This window comes from Sorex fumeus, unplaced genomic scaffold, assembly GCF_029834395.1.
Source record: "Sorex fumeus unplaced genomic scaffold, SorFum_2.1 ptg000054l, whole genome shotgun sequence".
Classification (NCBI taxonomy): Eukaryota; Metazoa; Chordata; class Mammalia; order Eulipotyphla; family Soricidae; genus Sorex; species Sorex fumeus.
Window position 1 is genome coordinate 46752697 of NW_026606111.1, and position 10717 is coordinate 46763413.

A 10717-nucleotide genomic window follows, 5' to 3' on the forward strand; every position below is an offset into this window, starting at 1 on the left:
CACTTTAACTTTCCCTTCCATGAATGAGCAACAAGGTTCTGAATACACTTGGGTTTCGGTTCTCCTGTCTTAAGTCATCAAACCTAGAATCTGTACTTCAGCACAAATTTCATGATAAAGTGGTGCTTCATTCTAACTCCTATTCCATGATATCAACTTCCTATTATATTTTCAAGAAAGCAAATGAATTGAGACTAGACTACTTTACAATGCTAAGCTCTGGATCGATAGCACAGCGGTAGGGCGTTTGCCTTGCACGCAGCCAACATGGCTGACCCAAGTTCGATTTCTCCACCCCTCTCAGAGAGCCCAGCAAGCTACCGAAAGTATCTCGCCCGCACAGCAAAGCCTGGCAAACTCCCCGTAATGTATTTGATATACCAAATACAGTATGGAACTTAATAGTTTAAAAATATCTATTTTTTTTTTAAAAAAAGCTTTTGTTTGGATCAGGTTGAATCTGGGTCATAGCCCGTACTGCTCAGGGAATATTCATGGGTCTGTGCTACGGATCACTGCTGAATGTGCTTAGGAGAACATACGTGATACTAAAGATCAAACTGAGGTCAGCTGTGCACAGGGCCAGTGCCTTATGAAATGTACTATCACTCTGTCCTAGGTCTCTTATTTTCAAGTGCAATATATACAGAAACTCTTTCAAATACAAAGAAAACCAAAAATCAACAACACCACATGGCAAACAGTAAGAACTACAACATTTACCTCCACTTCTAGCACAGGGCCTTGTCCATTATCCTTAGAATAGCCAGTAACAATGCCTTGCCTATTTCTGGTAGGTGCACTGTCCTGGAGAACTGATCCACAAAATTGAGTCAGGGGATTGGGAGGAGGGATTTTGGGGGTTTGGGAGAGAGGAAGAGGTTAATTTTTGAGAGAATGAGTAGTGTTATGTTGGAATTACGTTTATAAGAAACCATTATTAATCGAATTATAAATCATAGAATATATATGTTTTAGACGTTTGTCTGTCTCATTTTATTCCTTTAATTTGTTTTCTCTATATGTCCCATATGCATGAACTTGTATGATGCCTATCTTTCTATGCCTGATTTATGTCACTAAACATAATACCCTCATGTTATCAATTTTTCTACAAATAATAACATTTCACATCATACAACTGAGTAGTATTTCATTGCTTTACCACCTTTCATTCTCAAAATTTGCGGTTTAAAAGAAACAAATATTGGTTTTAACAAAACTCTGGTTTTTTAAATTTTTAGTTCAATGAAGCAAAATAGATTTTTCAAACAACACTTAGAAACTTGTGACAGAGTTGTAGTGTGAAAAGTAATATATGTTCAAGAGAGAAGACTCATTTAACAAAGCAAGCAAAGAGAGACATAGAGAAAGGAAGCACGGTATTTCCTCAAGGGAGAACACAAGCTTGAGAATCAAGCCGACTCTAGTAGTTTAGGAATAAGAACTTGGAGTGGTATGAACTTAACTTGTGCACTTTAGGGGAGAACCTGAGTGAAACTATTAGAAGCAGTTTCAGGAGCATCATAGACTGGAGTCTTCAATTGGAGTGAGGAGGGTAGAGAGTTCTTTTGGAAGATCTGGACTTTGGAGAATAGTAATATTATACCATTAATGATAGTAGCTTTCCGTGGGATTCCAAAAAAATTTTAAACTGTGTTGTCAGAAATGATAACATTCTTAGGTATTTGGATTTCCTGTGGAAACTACTGGAAAGTTGAGTTTATGCTCTGGTTGCCTCCGCCTGAAACAAGGTCAACAAGTCATGAATGAAAAATTGCAAGTTACAAGGATCAAGGATTCTGATCCCATTGGAAGACTAGCTTTTGGGTGTACAGTTTTTACTGATGGACTGATGTAGATTGTGATCCAGGAATATGTAACAGAAAGGAGGTTGTGAAAGGTATCCTCAGAAGTTGAAGCCTCTGAGAAAGAATTCATTTATGCCAACTTATGGGTTATCAGTGCTTGCTCATGGCTGCTACCATTATAACATGCCATTCAATGGTTCTGTGGTTTCAATTTACTGTGTCAATGTAAAGATGAAGTTTCTAAATGGAAGGTAGAAATCTGAGGCCCTCAAGATGATGAATTATGGGGAGGGGGGAGCTGGAGCAATAGTACAGCAGGTAGGGCATTTGCCTTGCACACGGCCTACCCAGGTTAGATTCCCAGCATCCTGTATGGTCCCCCCAAGCACCGTGAGGAGTAATTCCTGAGTACAGAGCCAGGAGTAACCCCTGTGCATCGCCAGGTGTGACCCATAAATGCAAAAAAAAAAAAGATGATTCCTTACCTTTAGATACTTTGAAGTCAAGTAGAAACAGTCAGAAAGCTCCCCAGAAAATGCTTCTCCAGGGTCGAAAACATCATCACCTGTAGCGTGAGAGCATACAGAAAATAAGGTGTCCATTTTATGTCAAGTTAAAGCAAGTCAGACATGATCTTGGAAAGTTTGTCAAATGAGAGCATGGATATAGGAAGAATAAGGTGCCAGCTGAATCTTAGAGGTAAAATATACAAAGGCCAACAAGTAGGAGGTACAGTGGCGACCAGGTCTACTAAGAAAAGCATTTTTTAAAAAAGAAAATGCAATTAAACATCAAATAAGACCTTTTTAAATGTTTAAGAACAGGGATATAACTCAGTGATAGAACATTTGCCTTCCATTGTATAATGATCTGCGTTTGATCCTTAGCACTGCAACGAGCATTATTTTTAATTTTTAATTTCTTTCTTTCTTGCTTGCTTGTTTGCTGTTTTGTTTTTTGGGTCTCACCTGGCAAAGTATAGGGGTTATTTTTAGCTTTTAAGAAAAGTTATAATTTTACATTTTTACCTGTGGTTTAAAAGGAAATCTAAAATATTTTAGAGTAAATATATGTGAAGAAGAATAAAAGTCACAGGAATTATTTAGTATATTTAATGATACAGCAGTCAGAATTTTGAGGTTAATTTTATGGGTATTGCATAAATAATTTTTCTCCATTATGTGGGCTGTCTTTTTATCATGGTCACCATTTTTTCTGAGTTGCAGAAATTTCTTAGTTTAATGTAGTCTCATTTGTTTATCTTCACTTCCTCTTCCTTGGTCAATGGTGTTTCATTCTAGAAGTTTCCCTTAGCTTTAATGTCATGGAGGGATCTTCCCACATTTTTCTCCATATATCTTAAGAATTCAGGTATCATATTGAGGTCTTTAATTCATTTGATCTGACTTTGTTCCTGGCACTATAAATAGGTCTGACTTCATCTTTTTTGCATGTTACTGTCCAGTTTGCCCAGCACCAGTTGCTGAAGAGACTTCCTTGCTCAACTTCATAGTTCTTGAGCCTTTATGAATGATTAGGTAATAATAATCTGAGGGTCAGCGTCAGGATATTTGACGACATTCCATTGATCTGAGCCCTGTCTTTATCTGAATACCATGCTTTTTTGATTACTACGACTTTGTCCTAGGATTTGAAGTTGGGGAAGGTGATCCCATCTTCTTTTTCGAAAGATTGGTTTAGCTATTCATGGGAGTTTATTGTTGTTTATGAATTTCAAGAATTTTTAATCTGTTTCTTTGAAAAATGTTATTGGTATACTTATATGAAGCGCATTGAATCTTAATAGCGCTTTGGGGTGTATTGCTATTTTGACAGTGTTAATCCTCTCAATCCATGAGCATGGGATGTGATTCCAGTTCCTCATATCCTCTTTTATTTCTTGAAGTGGTGTTTGTAGGGTTTTTTTTTTTGGTATAGATCCTTAACCTTCTTAGCTGTTTCTAATATACTTGATTTTCTGATGTATTATTGTGAATGGGATTGTTCTTCTCCTATCTCTTTTTTCTCTTTCATTATTAGTATACCGGAAAGCCATGGACTAATGGATATTGATTTAGCAAATAGTAAAAGCTTGAGTTTTTCCTTTTTTATCTGGATGCCCTTGATATCTTTTTCTTACCAAATCATATGGCAAGTACTTCAAGTACTATGTTGAATAGGAGTGGTGAGAGTCGGTAACTTGGTTTGTGCCTGATTGTATTTTGGGATTCTAGCTCATTGATTTCTGACCCAAGCCTTTAGTTTTTCCCCGTTGAGAATAATGCTTGCTGTGGGTTTGTGATAGTTTGCTTTGACTATATTGAGGAAAGTACTTTCAACTCCCATTTTGTTGAGAGTTTTTCATCATGAATGGGTGCTGGATCTCATCAAATGCTTTATCTACATCTATTGATATGATCATATGACTTTTATCTTTATTTTATTGAGATGGTGTATTCTGTTGATTGACTTGAGAATGTTAAGTCATCCTTGCATCCCAAGATAAACCTACTTGGTCTTAGTGTGTGATCATTTGTTGAGTTTCTGGATTTTCTTTGCTGTTATTTTCTTAAGGATCTTTGCATCTGTATTTATCAAGGAAATATCTGTAATTATCTTTTTTTTGTGGTTTCTCTGTCTGATCTGAGTACCAGGATGAACTTTGCCTCATAGAAACTGTTTGGTAGTATTTTTGTTTCTTTAACTTCCTGGAAAATCTTAAAAAATGTTGGCATCAGGTCCTCTTTAAAGGTTTGAAATATTTCATTAGTGAATCCATTTGGGCCTGGGCTCCTGTTTTAGGGGATACTTTTTATTATCATTTCAATTTGCTTGGTAGTGATAAAGGTAAAAGGTAAAGGCCCTCCCTTTGTTCATCGATTTGCTCGAGCGGGCCCAGTAACGTCTCCATTGGAGACTTTTTTGTTACTGTGTTTGGCATATCACATACGTCACGGGGAGCTTGCCAGGCTCTGCCCTGCGGGAGAGATACTCTCTCGGTAGCTTGCCGGGCTCTCGAGAGGGGCGGAGGAATTGAATTCGGGTCGGACATGTTGGCTGCGTGCAAGGCAAACACCCTACCGCTGTGCTATCATATTCGAAATCTTCTTGGTTCAGCCTTGGGAGGTAATTGGAATCCAGTAATTTATCCATTTATTCAAGATTCTCTCATTTCCTGCTGTAAAGATTCTCAAAATAATCACTGATGATCCTCTGGATTTCTGTAGTTTCTATTATGATGTCCCCCTTTGCATTTCTGATTCGTTTATTAGGATTCGTTCTCTTTGATTATTTGTGAGTCTTGCTTATGGTTTATTGATCTTATTTATTTTCTCAAAGAACCATGTCTTGCTTTTTGTTGGTCTTCTGGATTGTATTTTGGGATTCTAGCTCATTGATTTTTGCTCCAGGGTTTATTATTTCCTTCCTCCTGCCTAGCTTGGACTCCTTTAATTGGTCATTTTCCAAAATCTTGAACTGTAAGTTATTTTTGTAGGCCCTTTCTCTCTTCCTGATGAATTTCGCAGAGCTAAAAACGTTTCTCTTAACACTGCTTTTGCTGTGCCCCACAAGTTCTGGTAGCTCCTCATTCTCATTTGTTTCTGGAATCTTTTTATTTCCTCTTTGATTTCTATTCTAAGCCAATGGTTGTTCACTACTTCCCTCAAATAAAATATTTTCTTGCTGAGTTTTTGTCTGTTTAATATATTGAGAAGTGAGAAAGTACTTTCAAATCTCCATCTAGTATTGTGTTGCTATCAATGTTTTTCTTTAAGTCTGTTAGAACTTGTTTTTACATATTTTGCTGGTCTGTCATTAGGAGCATATACATTGAGGAGGGTGAGTTTTTTCTGATGTACAGATACCATGATCATTAAGAAATGACCTACACTGTCTCTTATAACCTTTAGCCTGAAGTCCATGTGGTCTGATACTAGTATGGCCACTCCAGATATTTGGAGGTGTTCTTTACTCGAAGAATTGGTTTCCCAGCCTTTGAATTTGAGCCCATGTGTTCTTTGATTATTCAGATGTGTTTCTTGCAGGCAGCAGAATGTTGGGTTCAGTTTTCTAATTCATCCTGCCATCCTCTGCCTTTGAATTGCTGCATTTAGTCCATTGACATTGAGAGAGATCATTGTGATGGGGATTTGTGCTAACTTTATGTCGAAATTTGGAGTACTTGTGGGGCTTGTCTTAGATTAATGTAGCCCTGTTAATTCTTCTTGCAACAAAAATGTGGAACACTTTACAAGTTTGCATGTCATCTCTGTTCAAGGACCATGCTAATCTCTGTATCATTTCAATTTTAGTACATGTGTTGCCAAACTGAGTATGAGTTGTTTTTTTTCCCTATTTTTCTCTTCTGATTTTTTTGAGTGTTGTCCTTACTCACTCCTATGGCTGAGGGTGATTCCTAATCAAGGTAGGTATTTCAAAGCAGCTTGAAGCTATAGATTTAGAACCTTAATGTCCCAGAAGAAAAAGTATGGTTTTTACCATATTCTCTTTTACCATACCCAGGGCGTCAGCTGTGCACATTATTTCTTTTGGAAGATGGTGAATCAGTCTTGTTTAATGCCCTTCCCTGAAACCTTCATTAAGACCATTAAAATAGAGCCTTTTGCTGTTCTCACCTCGGTCCTGTGTACATCTCCAGAAAAAGGTGGATGGCATTGTCTGCACTTTGACCACCTTGAATGTAAGTAGGATTTTTCTCCTGAAGGAAGAGGTGAGAAGCATATTGATGATTTAATTCCACCTTATTACAAGTTCAACTTGAACGGAAGGTGAGATTCATGAGGCTCCTGCAAAGGACAGAAAAAAGGGTCTCAGTGAAGTATAATGGCCAACAAACATTAACAAAACAGATGTCTCAAAGTAACCTGTGTGCATCTTCGTGTGTATAGTGAGTTTTTTATCTACTCATAGTGATTCTCTGTCGTTCCACATGGGCAAAGCACACCTGTAATTAAAAATCGAGTTCTCTGAGCAGAGGGGGTTTTCTTAGGTCATTGAAGAAGTGTATAATAATTTATTGCTAAGCATATACAGCAGTTTGAATGATGTGTACTTTTCGATCTAAAATTAATTCCAAATATGTCTAAAATGACAGTCTCCTGACCCCGCATCTGGCTTTCCTCACTGAGGGCCCTTTGCCCTTGTTGGTGAGGTTCCCTCACCACCCCAAGCAGAGCTCCGGCAGCTGCAGACCTCTGCAACCAGCCATAGGTACGCTTTAGACCACTCTCCCCAAGCTTGAAGGAGCCTCATGCATGAAGGAACTGGCAGAGGATCCCAGGTGTGTGGGACCCGGGGCGGAGACATCCAAGGCTGCTCGGATCAAGACTGGGACTCCTCATCCAGATCCCTCATCTTCCAGTAGCTAAGTGTTACACCCACGAACTGCCCTTGGAGCCATGTAGTCCCATGAATGGCCAAGATCCAGAGACTGGATCTTGTTGATAATTCAACAACTCTTTTTGTCCAGTTCTCTTTCTTGGAGAACCTGGCAGGTTACCGAGAGTATCTTGCCCACATGGCAGAGTCTGGCAAGCTCCCCGTGGTGAATTCTACATGCCAAAACCCACTAACAATAATGGATCTCATTTCCCTGACTGTGAAAGAGCCTCCAATGTGGCACTTGCTAAAATCTCAGGGCTAGGACGAATGGAGATGTTACTGGTGCCTGCTCATGGAAATCATTCTCTACCACCAATGAACCCAGTATTCCTCCCAACATGCCCCCCACCCTGCTTCTGTGGCAGGGCATTCTATTTGGTTCTCTGGGGCCATGGACAAGCCAGAGAGCTGCTCATGGTGGGCAACTCATGGTCTTGGCGGGGCAGGAAGAATGGGCTGTTTCTACCCCCCACCCCCATCCCACGAGGCTGTAGTAGCCCTGTCACCGCTAGCTCATACCTGGCTATCCAATAGTCTCTGAGGTGATTGCCATTGTGCTGCCAGGGGAGATAAAGGCAGAAGGGACAAACACCCTTTCCCACCTGGTGTAGAATGGTGACATAGTTTAATGCATAGTTCAGCCACATTTCGGCCAAAAGCCGCTGGGTTCCGAATTGGGTCCATCTGCCTCTGGGGCCATGGTGGTTCTGGAGAGCCACTTGTGGGGGTCAAATTGTGGACTCGGTGGGGGAGAAAGAATGGGTCTATGGTCTACTCTTGCATGAATCTCCCAACTCAACTGGGTCCTCCAAACACCCTTTACTTGGTATTCTGTTCTCTGTCTGAGCTGCCTTTACCCCCAGCATGTGATGCCGGCTTCCAAGGCCTGGAGCAAACCTCCTAGTCCTTATCACTCTATTCTTGGGTATTAATCTCCCATTCTGTTACTTTATATTCCACGATGAGTACAATCTTTCTATGTCTGTCCCTCGCTTTCTGACTCATTTCACTTTCTATATTGATCCACTTTCATTCAAATTTTATGACTTCTTTTTTTCTAAAAGCTTCATAGTATGCCACTGTGTAGATAAATAAACTATCATTAACCAGTCATCTGTTCTTGGACACTAGGGATTTTTTCCCCCAGATTATGGTTATTGTGAACAGTGCAGCAATGAACATACAAGTGCAGATGTCATTTCGGCTGTACTTTTTTGCCTCTCCAGGCTATCTTCCCAGGAATGATATTGCTGGGTTAAATGGGAGCTCAATTTCTAGTTTTCGGAGAACCATTCATACTGTTTTCCAAAATGGCTGAACCTGTCCGCATTCGCACCAGCAGTGAAGGAGAGTCCCTTTTTCCCCACATCCACGGCAACACCAGTAGCTTTTGTTCTTTTGGATGTGGGCCAGTTTCCGTGGTGTGAGGTGATAATCTCATTGTAGTTTTGACCTGCATTTCCCTGATGATTTGTGATGATGAGCATTTTTCATGTGCCTTTTGGCCATTCGGTATCTTCTTTGAGAAAGTTTCTGTTAATTTCATCACCCCATTTTCTGATGGCATTGGACGATTTCTTCTTGTACAGTTCAACCAGTGCCTTGTATATATTTGATATGAACACCTTATTACATAGGTATTGGGTGAATATCCTTTCCCATTCTGTAGATTGTCTTTGTATTCTGGTCACTGTTTCTTTTGAGGTGCAGAAGGTTCTTAATTTAAGATAGTCCCCTTTGTTTATCTGTGTTTCCAATTTTTTGGCAGTGGTGTGTTATCTTTGAAGATACCTTTAGCTTCAATGTTGTGGACGGTTTTGCTGACCTTGTCTTCAATGTACCTGATGAATTCTGTTCTGATGTTGAGGTCTTTGACCCATTTTAATATGACTTTTGTGCATGCAGTTAGGTAGAGGTCTGAGCCCATTTTTTTGCATGTAGCAGTCCAGTTTTTCCAGCACCATTTGCTAAAGAGGCATTTCTTGCTGCACTTCACATTTCCTGCTCCCTTATCAAAGATTATTTGAACATATATTTGAAGGTGTGTGTCAGTATATTCAATCCTGTTCCATTGGTAGGCGGCTCTGCCTTTGTTCCAGTACCATGCAGTTTTAACTATTATCGCTTTGTAGTAGAGTTTGAGGTTGGGGAAGCTGAGGCCTCCCATCGTCGTTTTCCCAAGAAATGCTTTAGCTATTCGAGGGCGTTTGTTGTTACATATGAATTTCAGGAGCGCTTGATCAATTTCTTTGACGAATGTTATGTGTAACTTTATAGGGATCACATTGAATTTGTACAATGCTTTGGGGAGTATTGCCATTTTGACAATGTTAATTCTCCCAATCCATGAGCAGGAGGTGTTTTCATTTCCTCGTTTCCTCTTATTTCCTGTTGTATAGGTCCTTTCCCTCCTTAGTTAAGCTGATGCCGAGATGTTTGATTTTCTGAGGCATGATTGTGAATGGGATTGCTTTCTTCATGTCACTTTCTTCTCTCTCATTATTTGCATATAGAAAAGCCATAGACTTTTGGGTAATGATTTTATAGCCTGCAACTTTACTATATAAGTTGTTTCTAGGAGTTTTTTGGTAGAGGTTTTAGAATTCTCTAAATATAATATCACATCTTCTGTGAATAGTGAGAGCCTGATTTCTACATTTCCTACATGAATGCCTTTAATATTTTTTTTATCTGACTGCTATTGCAAGTACTTCCAGTACTATATTCACAGAAGTGCCCAAATGAATATTTTTCTTTTTGGGTTTCACCAAGCGATGCTCAGAAGTTACTCCTGGTTCATGCACTCTGGAATTTCTCCTGGCAGTACTCGAGGGACCATATGGGATGCTGGGAATCGAACCAAGGTTGGCTGCGTGCAAGGCAAACGCCCTATCCCCTGTGCTATTGCTCCAGCCCCAAAAATGAATTTTTACTTAACACTTTCTATCTGTAAATTTCTATGCTAAGAACAGTGGTATAAACGGTGATATCTGAGTAATTTAAAAGTAAACTATGAAGACAGATAATATAAAGAATTTCTTTGTATTAATTTCTAAAATGTATAGCTTTTATTAAATATATTAAGAATGAATGAGAGGTCTTGATTATACCATGAATATTATTTCCCTGTTAGAAGTTACCCTTCTAAAATGCAATAAAATGACACATTTTGAAAATGTTTATTATTCATTAATTCAGTGAATATTTGTTAGTCTGGGGGTTCAGTGCCTCCAAGAAGTCAACCTGAACCCTCAAGGTTAGTGCATCTACAGTCTGATGGTGCCTTCATGCTGCCTGATAACCCCAGATTTCCACTGTGCCTCTAGCTGGATCCCAACACCTCAGGAGTAAGTTTCCCGAGAAATTAAACTCCGAAAAGATATGTGGGAGCCATGTTAACAAACCACCCCTGGCTCAGCTAAACAAGCTAATGTATTGGTCTTGCTTCAGAGACCCATAAATAAATCCATCTCAGGATGGATTTCACTGAAATATAGGTAAAG

General features: G+C 39.3%; 1 pseudogene; it reads right to left on the bottom strand.

Annotated features, from left to right (window-relative positions):
- Window positions 1–6044: 6044 nt before the first annotated feature.
- On the bottom strand, window positions 6045–6141 carry LOC130033706 (uncharacterized; annotated as a pseudogene).
- Between the last annotated feature and the right edge of the window lie 4576 nt (window positions 6142–10717).